General features: G+C 39.7%; 1 long non-coding RNA gene across 1 annotated transcript in view; it reads left to right on the top strand.

Annotated features, from left to right (window-relative positions):
• The window catches only part of LOC119490543, a 41,292-nt gene extending 27,721 nt beyond the window's left edge, over positions 1–13,571 (top strand). Inside the window, exons 3-4 of the long non-coding RNA XR_005207433.1 lie at positions 12,885–12,938; positions 13,240–13,571. This is a non-coding gene — a long non-coding RNA (uncharacterized LOC119490543). The remainder of the gene's footprint in view (positions 1–12,884; positions 12,939–13,239) is intronic.
• Positions 13,572–13,836: the final 265 nt, after the last annotated feature.

Here is a 13,836-nt window from a genome sequence, read left to right as displayed (position 1 = left end):
ATTTAGACCATTTTTTTAGACTTGACTTCACTGTATAAAATGACCTGTGGTGACCTCTAGGATAATCACAGCCTCATGGAACTTTACAGCCACAAACTACAGACCTAGAGCATTCAGAGGATGGATGGCTGTCTTCACTATATTGACAATAAGGGGGTTTCTGAGCAGTTTACACAACAGAAGTATTCGCCATCTAATCGCCGAAAAATGCAATTTCTGCAGAAATCAAATCACAACATGGCTTTTTCTATGGTGTTCCTCAAGGTCTTGGTGTCTTAATGTGGTATTTTGGAGGGATTATTGATCGTTTTTATCAATCCTTGATTGGTAAAAAATGTTAAGTTAAATTTAGCACCAAATCTGTGTAACAAATGGTATCAACTCAAACATTGCTGCAACAACTTATGAGACATAATAGAGCATTGAAATGGACATAATATGCTTTGATCATAATGTTCTAAGCCCTGAAACACTTTTACAATTTAGCTGCATCTCAAATTAATCTCCAGGTTCCCAGCTTTCAGATGATGTACACCACTTCTATGTGACATCTACCGTTGACCTGCTATCCCCCCCTAAAGACCCCCTGTACCCCCTTAAAAAAAGACTCGGAGGGTTAAGGAAGAATGGAAAAAAATTAAGGGAAAGTTTCAAAGAGCAGCCTGGCTTTACCTTAACTCAATTTATGAGTTTTCACAAGGCCAGGTTAAAGAAAGAGACCGGCTTATGGCTCGTCACGGACGCCAGTATAACAATCCAAGCCACATTACCAATCAAATGCAGGACGGGACAATTTTTCAACTTGCTTTAGTTGCAGTCTGACCGGCCACAATGGCACAAAAGGCACTGTGATATACACAATACCTCTGCCGTGACTCTGTTCCTCTACTTACAGAAATCAATACTTTAAAAAAAGGAGCCACGGCTAAGTGGGCACCGAAACAACATCAGAAACCTAATGCCCAATTCATCACTTTCAGCTATTCCTAGCTAACGCTACCTGTGTTAGTTAAACAGCGCTGCTTTTCTGGGGGCTCGTCTCTTATTTCTCTTAATGTGGCCCAAAGGCACATTAGCTTTCATCAATCAGACGCACGGGTGGAAAAAAAAGCTACAACATCTAAGCGACCTTACTTGTGAGTTGGGGAGGTATTGCTAATGGACCACAGCCGTTTAAAGATAGTCTCGCTTTGTACCTTCATTTCTCAGCTGCAGTGAACGCTTCACTTAATAGATAGGGACACAGCGAGGAGGCGGCAGAGACGCTTCTTTTCTAACAGTTAGTAATAAAAATAGAAGTTTACTTTCTATCCTCTGCGGGTGGAAGAGAATACACGTGTTGTTATTTGCTCTGTCTTTCTGTTTTGAGGGACGTAGTTTCAGAAAACAGGCTGGGAATAGATTTTTCAGAGTGATAGCACTGATGTGAAGAGCATGGCTTACAGGCTAATGTCTGGTTAGTCTGCTTTACATTATGCAGATGTTTCTGAAAATCTTCCAAACTCTTCAAACTAGCATACCAAAATATATGTTTGCGTCTATAAGTGGGAATCAATCAGCATTCATTTGTTGCTCAACAAAATATGTGACAGCAAGTCAATGTTTTTTTTTCTTTAAATGCTAAAAACACACTTGCTTTTTGACATCGGCATTATTGTTAAATTACATGTTTTCATCCGGTCTTGCACTATCCTCCTCCTCCATTTCCATTGACACTCTGCCAAAAAGCCGTGTTTAGTTAATAATAGTGATTAAGTGTTTTGCTGCTCACACATTGGGAGGGAAAACCAGATAGCAATCTGTGATATGATAGGAACATAATACGCATTAATTGTTTTATGGCTTTTATCGTTTTGCCTTTGAGACATGAATGAGGGATTGTCTTTAAACTGTCAGCTTATATACGGCCTTTTGTAGTGTGTCTGGCATCTGCGTGGCATTTAAAAGACACCAGACATACGTCTGTTTAAGACCCAGATAATGGCCATCAGACCACCGTGGCTGGGACACGCTCGGAGTGCTGATATGGTTGATGTCAGTCAGTCAGTCAGTCACGATCCATCCGTAAAACGCTCCCCCCCCCACCCAGTCACATTCACAGACTGAGGGGTAACACTCACGGCCATGTCTATAATGCATTGTAAACATACTTATAATGCTGCTCATAGCACAGTGTAGTTATAGTTATAAGCACTCGTAAATATTCAATTTATACCAATAATCATAACACATTATAAAGCATTCGATAATGACATTTGATAATGCCTCACTCACTGACGTTTTTTTTTTAAAGGATCATAGTGTATTATAATTGTCATTGTTGTAATACATTATTATCTCTTTATAATGCATCATAATGTGATTTTAAGTTACTCCAAGAGGTCATTGTAAAGAAAAAAAATATTAAATCTATGCAAGAACAACACATGCAATGTTAAAGCAAACAATAACCACTTAGAGTAAATTATAACCACATTATAATGCATTATAACAGTGATCATAATGCATTCTAAAAAGATTATAATGTATTACATCTATGGGAAATATAATATGATCCTTGCAACAACAAAAAAAAGTCAGTGAGTGACCAGCAATTATAAAGTATTATGATACTTGACCTTATAAGTCATTATGAAGTGCATTACAATGTGTTATGGTTATTGTAATAAAGCATTATGAATATTTATAAGTGCTTATAAATATAATTATAACAGTGCTATAAGCAGATTAAAACACATTATTACACGGCTTTGCCGAATACTCGATTCTGATTGGTCAATCACGATGTTCTACGGTTTTATTTCTTTATAACAGACCGTTGCTATGGGCGCAGTTCTGATGTCGGACTATTTTTGTGACAAATTAATGATTTCTTCAGTAACTAGCCATGTAATAAGCGGGATAATGTACAGCTAGCGGGTCATTTTTGTGAAATAAACCCCTTCAGGGCGATGCAAGACCACTTTCACCGTACTGCATTGCCCCTGTCGGGATTTATTTCACAACAATGACCGGCTTGCTGTACATTATCCCTTCCTTATATGTTTATAATGCATTATAGACATGGGCGTCATAGAAAGTGTTACTAACTGATGTTTTGCAACCTCATATCTAACGAAATGTTCGTGAGAGTGGGATTCTGGCAAAATTCTCATCAACTTGAAGATGAATTGGTTTTTACCATAATGTGAGATACACTAAAATGAATATTTAGGGAGAGTTATTTAAGGGAGCCCATTTTTCTAGTGCTGAATAAGCCTCCTACTTCACTGCAGCCAACTTATCACATTTATTATGACTTTGGCTCTAATTAATCCTGCAGCCACCAAGTGTGGTAGTATTAGTGGTTGAAATATGACCTATATTCTGCCTCCCGGTCCAGCCTCTAACTAAGACATTCTTTAGATAAATAGCTTTTCAAAGAAAGCTCCCCCCTTTTTTTGCGGTATATGTATAGCAGCTCCCTTTTTTTCCCCCCCTCCTCTCTGTGACAACTTTGATGGTCAATTATATTTAATAAACAGTTAGGGCGCAGAAATAAATCAATTTCAGGAGGGCCTAATCCTCCTTCTCAAGCAGACTGTGAAGCCACAAGTCCTGAAGAAATGTTTGAAAATGAACTGTAATGGAAGACATATGTCATGCAGCAGAGGTCCCCCCCCGTATCCCACACTGCTCTGCTCCTTCAGCAAGGAGCTCACACATGTGACACGCAAAGCAAAAAAAAAAACGCAGTTCTTAATCCCGTTCGGTATATTTTTCTAGCGGATTTAGGGGACCATATTTTGAACCAACGTCATGTATTCATCAGGGCCCTTTTAATTATGCTATCACCCTGGGGCTTACAGCAGATGCCCAGCTCCACACATGTGGTTGGGATAGTTTACAAACTCTTGGGCCGGATGGTTTGGTGCTTTCACCAGTCTGGTTAACCCTGGGTACATCTGAGAGACACTCCACACACTGCTGGTGAAGCTACACAAACACAAACAAGTCATTTCTGGAAACAAATCACTCACTTTCTTTGGAAAGTCCTAACAGCTCCTTATCTAACGCAACGTGTGCACGCACGCTGTAGCGCTCCATCATCAGCAGCTTCTAAAATGGTTACAAATGTTTGCCCTTTTCAACTCTTGCACTCAATGTTATTCATGATTCATTAGATCTTTAACCAGCTCATTCAAAACAAAAAAAACTCCCTTGGTTTTCTCTTGGCGGGAACGCAGAGCCGGTCCATCTCAAATGTGGGACCAGCTACTATTGATATGTGCGTCTGTTTTGTGGGAGCTGATTGTCCATCGCTAAGCAACGGTGGACAGTTGAGGCGGCGCTCAGTCGTTGCTGGTGCCGTTCCAGAAGGTTAACGATGAGGCTCCGACCGCGGGGACTCCACGTCTTTCCTCTGCGGTTCAGTGCTGAAGTGGTTTCAGCGTGCACAAGCAGATTAAAGAAGGGACTGTGTGTGTTTGTGTGTGTGTGTGTGTGTGTGTGTGTTGGTGGGGGGGACATTGAACCATGCAGCTGCCAAATCTCAAACACTAATTGCAGGGCAGCATCTACAGTGTGTTGAAGAACAGTGCGCTTTTTCCTCTTCTCTTCACTCCTGGCTTCGAGAATTGATGCGTGACTGATGGTTTTGTACGGTTTCATTAACATCTGTGAAATTGGTGTTGATATTTAAATTGATTGGGATTATTGAAAGGAATTGATTTGAGGGAGAGTTTTCTTGTGTTACGGTCTAATAACGTGTGACCTTTTTTTTCTCTAATTTGCATTTATTTTCTCCAGGCATGTTCAATATACACTAATTTACTATTAATAAAATCTCATGCGTCCCTGGATACGTGTAAATATTCTTAACGACCTAATTAGGATTCCACAAAGTAAACCTTCTCTGTTGTGAGAAAACACTGATTTGCATCCAGCAGGTATATTAGACCTGCTACACCTCCTGCAGAGAGAAGTGTGTCTTCAAGACAGTTTTAAGGCCTTTTCACACAGGGGGCATGACCAATAAACAACACGAAAATGCAAAATACTTACTTGCAAATATTTTGCAACAAAACTTTTCATACCGGCAGCGATGCAAATTTGCGAAAGTTGCAGCGCTTTTTAAACAAAAGGTTTGAATAGTTTTGGGCAGAGGCCAAAACCAGTATCCTATCGACCCAGAGCAGCATCTGGCAGTCTGTCTGAGGTAAATTGTCGAATAGCCTAATCTACTTTAAACTGTTTTAGTTTCCTTTTAGTCTAGAGCTTTTGTTGTGTAAGGTAAAAACAGAAGGAGTGGATCTGGTCTGCGCTGCCTTTGTCAAGGTAGAAAGGAGCAATAAAGTTTTCTGTCTTGCTTCGGACTTATAGCCTGTATATAAGAAGTGGACGTAGTCACCGTGATTTCACCCATTGGTCTGTGGACTGCAGTTTCGAAGCATCAAGTTCGGCATTTTGGCCGTCACCATCTTGTTTTTTTTTGCAACCAGAAGTGACACAAGAAGGTCGAGCTAAGTACAACCAAACGCTGACATTTTTATGTAACCAAAATGGTTATAATTAACTTTCATGAACTGAAAACACACTGTGAAAGGGTTAAAGTTGTAAGACGAAAAAACATGGACAACTCCCAGACCGGTGAACGCCGTGGCAGCGACCTGTCAATCACAAGGTAGCCATTACCTAAAGCATCTCCTGCTTTATGGTCTATTTGACTCTAAATTGGACCATAATTTACTAAATGAACATCATGCTGTATTGAAGAAGACTTGAAACTAGCGATTGAGATCATAAACTCATGTTTACAATGTTTACTGAGGTAATAAATCAAGAGAGAAGTAGGCTCATTTTCTCATAGACTTCTATACAATCAGACTTCTTTTTGCAACCAGAGGAGTCGCCCCCTGCTGGCTGTTAGAGAGAATGCAAGTTTACGGCACTTCCGCATTGGCTTAACTTCTCAGACCCGGAGGTTGGACACTGTTCGGACTACGGAGCCTCTGTGTTGTTGTACACTATTATGTACTTGTTGAATATGTCCGTTGCGCTTCTGAAAAAACTTACGTCGTTTTTTTTCCACGTAATCATCGTGTTATGAAGTACTCATGACAAAAACAACAGTTTGAAAAGATATATTGATGAAAAAAAATGCCCCCAGTGTGTAAAGGCCTTTACGTGAACTAATATCATATAATAAAACCCTTTAACAGAGCTTGTGAAGGCTATCTTCATGTGAGTGACCCGAGCCGAGTTGAACTTTCCCCGCGGTGAATCATTGAAAGCCACAAGTTCTGAAATCACTGGAAAAATTATCATCTTTTGGTTCTGGCATCGATAACTCAAACATCATACGATATCTTACTTTGTTTGCTTATAAAATGTGACTCTATCACATACAGATGTGTCTTCTCTATATATTTGGTCAGCTAATCCATTACACACTCAAGCAAAATGGTTTACTTAAACCATTTGATGATGATTTTTTTAGTATCAAAGAGGCAAGAATGTTTATTTGAATAACATCAACAGTGGAGAAATTGTGGTGGAATAATCATACCCGCAGTATGTGATGGGTAATATTAGATTTGCTTTGGAGAGGATCTCTCATTTTGTGAGTGTGCTTGATTTTTTGACAGATCAACTTCTTTGTAACCTGAGGTTTTTCACTTTTTAACCTTATGAGGTGGGAGATGTTCTCAACAACTAGCATGCGTGTCCCACAAATATGAAACTTTTACAACATATTGGCTTATTTGTGCAACGTATTTATTTATTTATTATGTGGTCTTGGTTTGGTGATCACCTTGTTTCTTGAGTAATTACTGACAGCAACGGTATGTGCTTAAAGGGGCATTCCAGAAATTTAGTGTTGCTTTTCCAAAAAGTTTTCTTGTGAAAAACAGTTTCAACGAGACTAACAAGGCTCTGTGGACATGTTGCCTTGAGCATGTAACTTAAACACTCTGCTCCGACTGGACAGTTGTGTTCTGACGTAGCCACCATACTACACACGAGAACGTTTTCTCACTGTGCAGCTTGTTTCCCGAGTGCATAGTGGGCTTTTTTTTGCTGTCTTTTTTTTATGCGGTACGCATTGTGAAACGGTTTTAGTGATGCTGGGCCTCTTATAAATCTCTGTAGCTCAGCGGGCAGCCCATACACAGTGAATAGCAGCCCTTTATTCTCCCAGCTTTTGAGTCCACATTCAGGCTCTGTGAGACTGTACTTTGGCACAGCTTCTGTGTGCTAACATCAGCATGCAACACAACAGCATGCTTATAATGAAAATGCTGATAGCAGGTATCATTTTTAGCGTCTTTGTGTGATAGCATGCTGACACGTGCTAATTAGCACTAAACACAAAGTTAAGCTGTGGCTGATTGTCTGAATGACACTAATTTCGCCAGTATTTGGTCATAAACCAAAGTATTAATTAGATTGGGCTAGATGAAACATTAAGGGATCATAAAAGTCATTCCATTTAATCTTGAGGGCAACATTTCTGAACCAAATCTAATGGCAATTCGTCCAATAGCAAATGAGACATTGCACTCAAAACCACAAATGTGAAGCTCATGGTGGCACTAGAGGTAAAGTCACCAAATCCTATGTATCCTACGGGGACCATGAATGTCTATACAAAATGTCATGGCAATGCATCCAATAGATGTTGAGATATTTCAGCCTGTTCTCACTCCCAACTCCTCAAATACAGCAGCTTGGTCAGTGGCCCTATGCGTCAAACTATGACACTTTATGTGGTCATTTAGTTATGGTGGGAATGAAGGAGGAAGTCAGGTTACGTAGTATAAAGATGGCTGTCGGGGGAGATGGATGGGTCAAACAAACAAAGGACTTTCACTCAGGAGACCGGAGTTTGTGGCCGTGTGAAACCAAAAAGTCAACATTGACTTATTTTAAGTTACGTAACTCTACGTAATGTTACGTAACTCTACGTAATGTTACTACGTTGCTTACGTAACTACTATATGTTACCTACGTCACACATGTAACCTTATTTTAACCGAACCACAATCTTTTCCTGAATCTAACCAAGTAGTTTTGTTGCCTTAACCTAACCAACTTGTTTCCTGTGAAAACGGAAGTTTATTGTGAAAAGAAAATGTATTCATGTAACAGGCGGAAATTGACACAAGGAAAATTGACAGGTGCAAAACTGATGCTAGAGGGGTATAGAGCGTCATACTGTGACGCATAGGGCCACTGACCAAGCTGCCGTATTTGACAAGTTGGGAGTGAGAACGTGTTGGATATTTCAGTCTGGACCAAAGTGGTGGACTGACTGACAGACATTGTCAACGCCACAAGCTGAAAAAGAATGGTCAGATTTGAAGCAGCAGAGGTTAACCCAACATATAGTCCATAACATGAGTCAAACCGAGCCCCCAGGAAGAGCGCCAAGCTTTGAAGCGAAGTTTCGTATTGGTTAAACGGTGGAATTATAACTTCCATATCTGTCACGTGATGCCATTGGGCCCAAAAAGACTTGGCAGATACATTTTTTTGAGGTAAATCAGGATGAACACTCTAATAGCCCTTATTTAAATCATTAGATCCTAAAAGTTGTAAAATGCCCTAACAGCCAAATCCAGAGTTATTTTCCTTCCTCGTTCATGTGAATGAGCCCCAGACCGAGGATACTGCGCCTGCTCTATGGGCCCAATGGATGTGGAAGATCGCCAGAAGGTCCGGGTACTTTATCACTTGGCAGTCGAGCCATTTTGGCTTCATGCACCACTGATCGACTCTCATAGGAATGAACCGGAGCCCGCCTCCAACGCTGTATCCAGTTCTCTTTATACATCCGTGGGTGCTGGATCCTACAATTCCCATAATGTAGCTGGATAACGTCTTTCATTTGGCTCTTGGTAAATGCCCAAGTCCACACCGCCAGTTTGTAACGTTCTGCTTTTGTAGTCTCCAAATTAAGATCAACCTAATGACATCACTATGATGTCATCAGGGTTATCTTTTCAGACTCAGACCTCCAGAGCGACATTATCCAGCTGTTGAATAGGGTGAGTAGTGCTTTCCAAGATGAGTAGACTTATTATGAGTAAAATCAGTGGAATGTGCCTTTAATCTTCAGCTTTAATCTTGTGTTAAGTGTATAATCGTGCCTTACCAAATTACATGTATTCATGTAGGTCCTATTGGCCCATTATACATGTCACCATCAACCAGTATGCTTCTCAATCACGATGACTGAATTGTGGGAATTTGCTCCGTATTATAGGCCACAAACTTTAAATTCGCCACAGATGTTATGATTTTTGAGCACAGCAAGTGGTTCTCTGCTACAATACTCAAAGAACAAAGTCAATGTATTGAAGCAGATTTGTAAGGAGGAATGGGAGGCTGTTCTACTTTGTAAAAACTTGTTTTATGTCAAAATCGTTCCTTTCTTGTGGTTTCACTGTGTTCTCATGAGCAAAGATATTGCACAAGAAAAAGCGCTTGTCTGGCCACAACACTGAGAAGCATGACATCATGGGCTAACTTGGAGTTACGCTGGAGAACGTCCAGATAAAAGTGGCAGGATATGCAAGCCATTTAAGCCCCATCTGGTGTGAGGACTGTGTATGCAGCCTCAGAGCTTTATTATATATGGCATGAAAGGATTACAGCACAACAGTTTATTTAGTCTTCCTTGAAGATCACTGATTTGGACTTGCTGCAGAGTCAACATTCGACCTGGAGGGCACCAGGGCAGCCAGATGGACAGCTCACACAGACCAGCGCGTACTTTATGGCTTCGAATGAAACGGCAAATTCTAAACAATCTGTGAGATACTCCGCATCAAAGATTTGCATATCATCTCACAGCATAGATAAAAAAAAAAAACACCTCTCAGGTATAACATCACAAGATCATGAATATGAATGTGTCGATAACAGAACTTAGATCAAAACAAAAGGAAGTCATTTGGAACTTTAATTTCAAGCGCACAAAATGCAAAAAAAAAAAAAAAGGAAAAGTTCTGAGACTCCTTTAGAGTAGATTGCTTCCTGAACGATCATTATCAAGCTCATTACATGCTCATCTTTTTCACATGGAAAACAAAACCACTCAAGCGTGTCCAAAAGGTGTCATATAATAAAGTGTGATGAATAGTGTGTTATTGATTCAGCGCTGCACACATCGTTTAAAAAAAAAAGAAAGAAAAAAAAAGCATCCCAGTACTCGAGCTGCCATTCTCAAAGTAACTAATGATGTCCCGATGGACTTGTGATTCTGTGAGCAGTGTTAGTGCTGCTTGAGCTGAGCATTCAACCTGATTCTGATAGATTGGGTTATTCTTTCCCATCGAACACAAACTTTTACTAGCAGCAAGGCTCGTGATGTTTTTTGTGTTTCCTCTTAAAGGGTCAATTCACACAAATTAGAAAAAACTCTAGTGGTGTCTATCCATGCAAGGGTTTATTTGTCAAGGTTTTTTCTGCCTCCACAATACAATGCTGGTGAACTGAATTTAGTCTGTGGTGCTCACAACATTGAAATAATACATGTTCAAAATATTCAACAACCACATCTCTTTTCTAAACAGTGTCACAGTAATTTCAAGGTTTGAGGATTATGCAGTAACCACGACATTGATTCAGAAGAAACACGGTCACCTGCATTGTGCAGAAATCTATCAGTTGTATATTTCAAAGGCTGAGCAAATCAAACCAAAACTATCTGTAAGAAGTGACGAGAGGTTGTTGTTTTGTTTTTTTGGGTGAGCCGACCCTTTAACTGTGAGCATAAAGATGTATTGTAATGTTTAAAGGCTATGTCTGCGTCTTGTTAAAGAGGAACTTAAAACAACCGGCTGAAAAGTTGTGTTTTTCTGCCCTCTCCCACACCCAAAAATGATGTCGGAGTCTTGGAGTACACCTCACTTTATTTTACTTAACCTTAAGTGAAAAGTTAAACCAATGGAGGTCAGCAAAAACACAATTTTCATGGGGTGTTAAGTTCCTCTTTAAATTAAACTTTATATGTGGTAAGTCATCCGTTTATGTTCAAGTGCCAGCGCCCTCTTGTGGCTGTAGTAATTATGACAGCAACAAACCAACCTTCAAACTAGTCATTTTTTGAAAAACCTTGACCACGATTGTCCCTGAACCTTAACCATGTGTTTATTATTGTAACCATGACGACAAAGGTCCCCTAATCTAATAAACAAAGTAGTAATTTTAACCAGTGGGCAACGTCCAGGTCTGAAGAGTGAAGCCAATGCTGAAGTGCCTTAAACTTGCATTCTTTCTAACAGCCAGCAGGGGGCGACTCCTCTGGTTGCAAAAAAGAAGTTTGATTGTATAGAAGTCTATGAGAAAATGAGCCTACTTCTCCCTTGATTTATTACCTCAGTAAACATTGTAAACATGAGTTTATGGTCTCAATCGCTAGTTTCAAGTCTTCTTCAATACAGTATGATGTTCATTTAGTAAATTATGGTCCTATTTAGGGTCAAATAGACCATAAAGCAGGGGATGCTTTAGGGCGTGACTACATTCTGATTGGCAGGTCGCTACCATGGCGTTGTCTGGTCTGGGAGTTGTTTTCGTTTTTCAACTTTAACCCTTTCACAGTATGTTTTCAACTTCTGCAGTGAAGGTTAATTGTAACATTTTGGTCGCCTAAAAATGGGTTGGGTCAAGTTGGGTTGTACTTAGCTCCACCGTCTTGTGTCACCTCTGGTTCCAAAGGAACAAGGCGGCGACGGCCAAAATCCCGAACTCGAGGCCTCACAACCATAGTCCACAAACCAATGGGTGACGTCGTAGTGACTACATCCATTTCTTATATACAGTCTATGAGGTTTCCCTAATCTTAGCAAAGTACTTATCTTAACCCATCTTCCCTAAACCTAACAAAGTAATTTTTGGACCTAAACCTGACCAAACCTTAAGCATAGCGTTGTCATATCCTAAAACCGGTCAGATCAGGCAACACTTGTTCGTTGTTCCAGAGGGTATAGACAAACTACATAATTTGTTGTTCAATTTGGAGGACTTGTTGGTTCAAACACAGATATGTAATGGGTGTCGTCCTCTTTAACCTTCTAAGACTTGATGGGCCATACCATACATTTTTAATGCATGACATGTGATACAATTTTAGATTTCCAGATGTATTTTTCCTCCCATTCCAGGCAACCATTGGTTTCCAGGATAAAAATAACTATGCTGATTCTTTATACTTGCTTGAGTTGTGAAATCCATCACAGGGAACATCAAGATTACATTCATTTTACATTATAGCTTTGATGTAATGCAAAGCAGACTTTTAAATCAATTTGCTCTTATATTGCATTACCATAGATTTTCATGCAATGCAGAAATTAATGGAAACTATTGGATGTTTAGAGCAGTAGCAAAAAACACTATTGCAATTTGAACACAATTGCACGGTTTGCAGAATTGTTAGCTGTGATGTAATGTGTATTTTAGGACAGGCTAAACATATAAAAAAATATAATTTCTCCTTGACAAACTTGTTCTCTGTTGATTTGATTTTCGGACTGTTCTGACCGCTAGTAAACTTTGGCACAGATCAGCTCCAGGCTTCATCTCAAAACTGAAGTGACCACGCATTAACTTGTCTATTGATCGTCTTTTTAAAGGGTTTCTAGCTGTCAAAAAGGGGGGGGGGGGCGTATTCTGTCTTATTTTCGTTTTACTGTGCTATTTGCTTGACCCATGTTATCCTCATTTTCTTACATTCAATCTGTCCCAGTTTAATTTCCACAACTCTGCTTTCCCATTCATGTGTGGAATTCTTTTATTTTTTCTAGCTTTCATTTGTCATTTCACTGTTTGTAAAGCACTTAGCTTATCAATATTTACTCCACGCCACACATTTACTCTACATTATGTCATTACAGCAGCCAAAAGAGACGCACAATGTGTTCAGAGACACAAACCAGGACAGCCTCAAGGTTAGTAATTTCATATTCTTCTACAAAATACAGAAGTTATTCAAGCCTTGCTCATTTGTGTGTAACAAGTAGGTCAGAAACCGGAATGCTAAATAGGATACTTGTGTTTTGTTCTGAGAATTAACATATTTTTTGCACACAGTGTTTTTGAACCAAAGCTATACTGCATGTTATTTTGGGCCCAGCCCACACACTGTTCCCTTTGTGAGGTTTATCTTACACCGTGATCCACAGCACAACAACCAGCATCTACAATAGACAAATAAAAAAGAGTGGGATTTTTTATTTATTTTTTGGACAGCGTTTACACAAAGGTAGTCTTCAGCTGCGGAGTGGAGGTGTGTTTGTTTTCACACCGCTCCAAAGAATATAAGCAGAGACGCTATCTCCATTCCCATCTGATCTGGCCAGGTAGAGCAGCAGCAGCATTGGCAAGCGAAGACTCCTTTGGACTGAGTGGAGTCGAGGTATTTGCCTCTCAGGCATCTGAAGTAAGACTTTGAGAGGAGTACAATCAGCCCTGCGCTCATGGGATTCAAAGTCTTTTCTTTGCAAAATTAAAAAAATATTTATTTATTAAATAATAATAAATAAATCAATCAATCTGGTAGATCTCTCCTAAAGAAATCCTCTTTTGCGTAGGTTGGTCTATATTATTTTCGACAGCAGCAACAGTGCTTTCTCAAGAATAAACCAAAGATTAACTGTGTAGTTAACATCAGTGGTGAAAGCCAGCATGACTAAACAGACAAAGTTTAAAGCGCCTTCAGACTTGGTTTCAGATTTCAAGCATGTCTCTATCATGCAGATATTCATGACTAAATAAGCAACAGTAAAAGTTAAAAGTTCAGGGGAAAAAAAATCATTCTTATACACGGACAAGAACTTAAGGGCGAAT

Source organism: Sebastes umbrosus, chromosome 1, assembly GCF_015220745.1.
Source record: "Sebastes umbrosus isolate fSebUmb1 chromosome 1, fSebUmb1.pri, whole genome shotgun sequence".
Classification (NCBI taxonomy): Eukaryota; Metazoa; Chordata; class Actinopteri; order Perciformes; family Sebastidae; genus Sebastes; species Sebastes umbrosus.
Note: the sequence above shows the minus strand (reverse complement) of the source record. Positions and strands in the feature narration are given on the sequence as shown.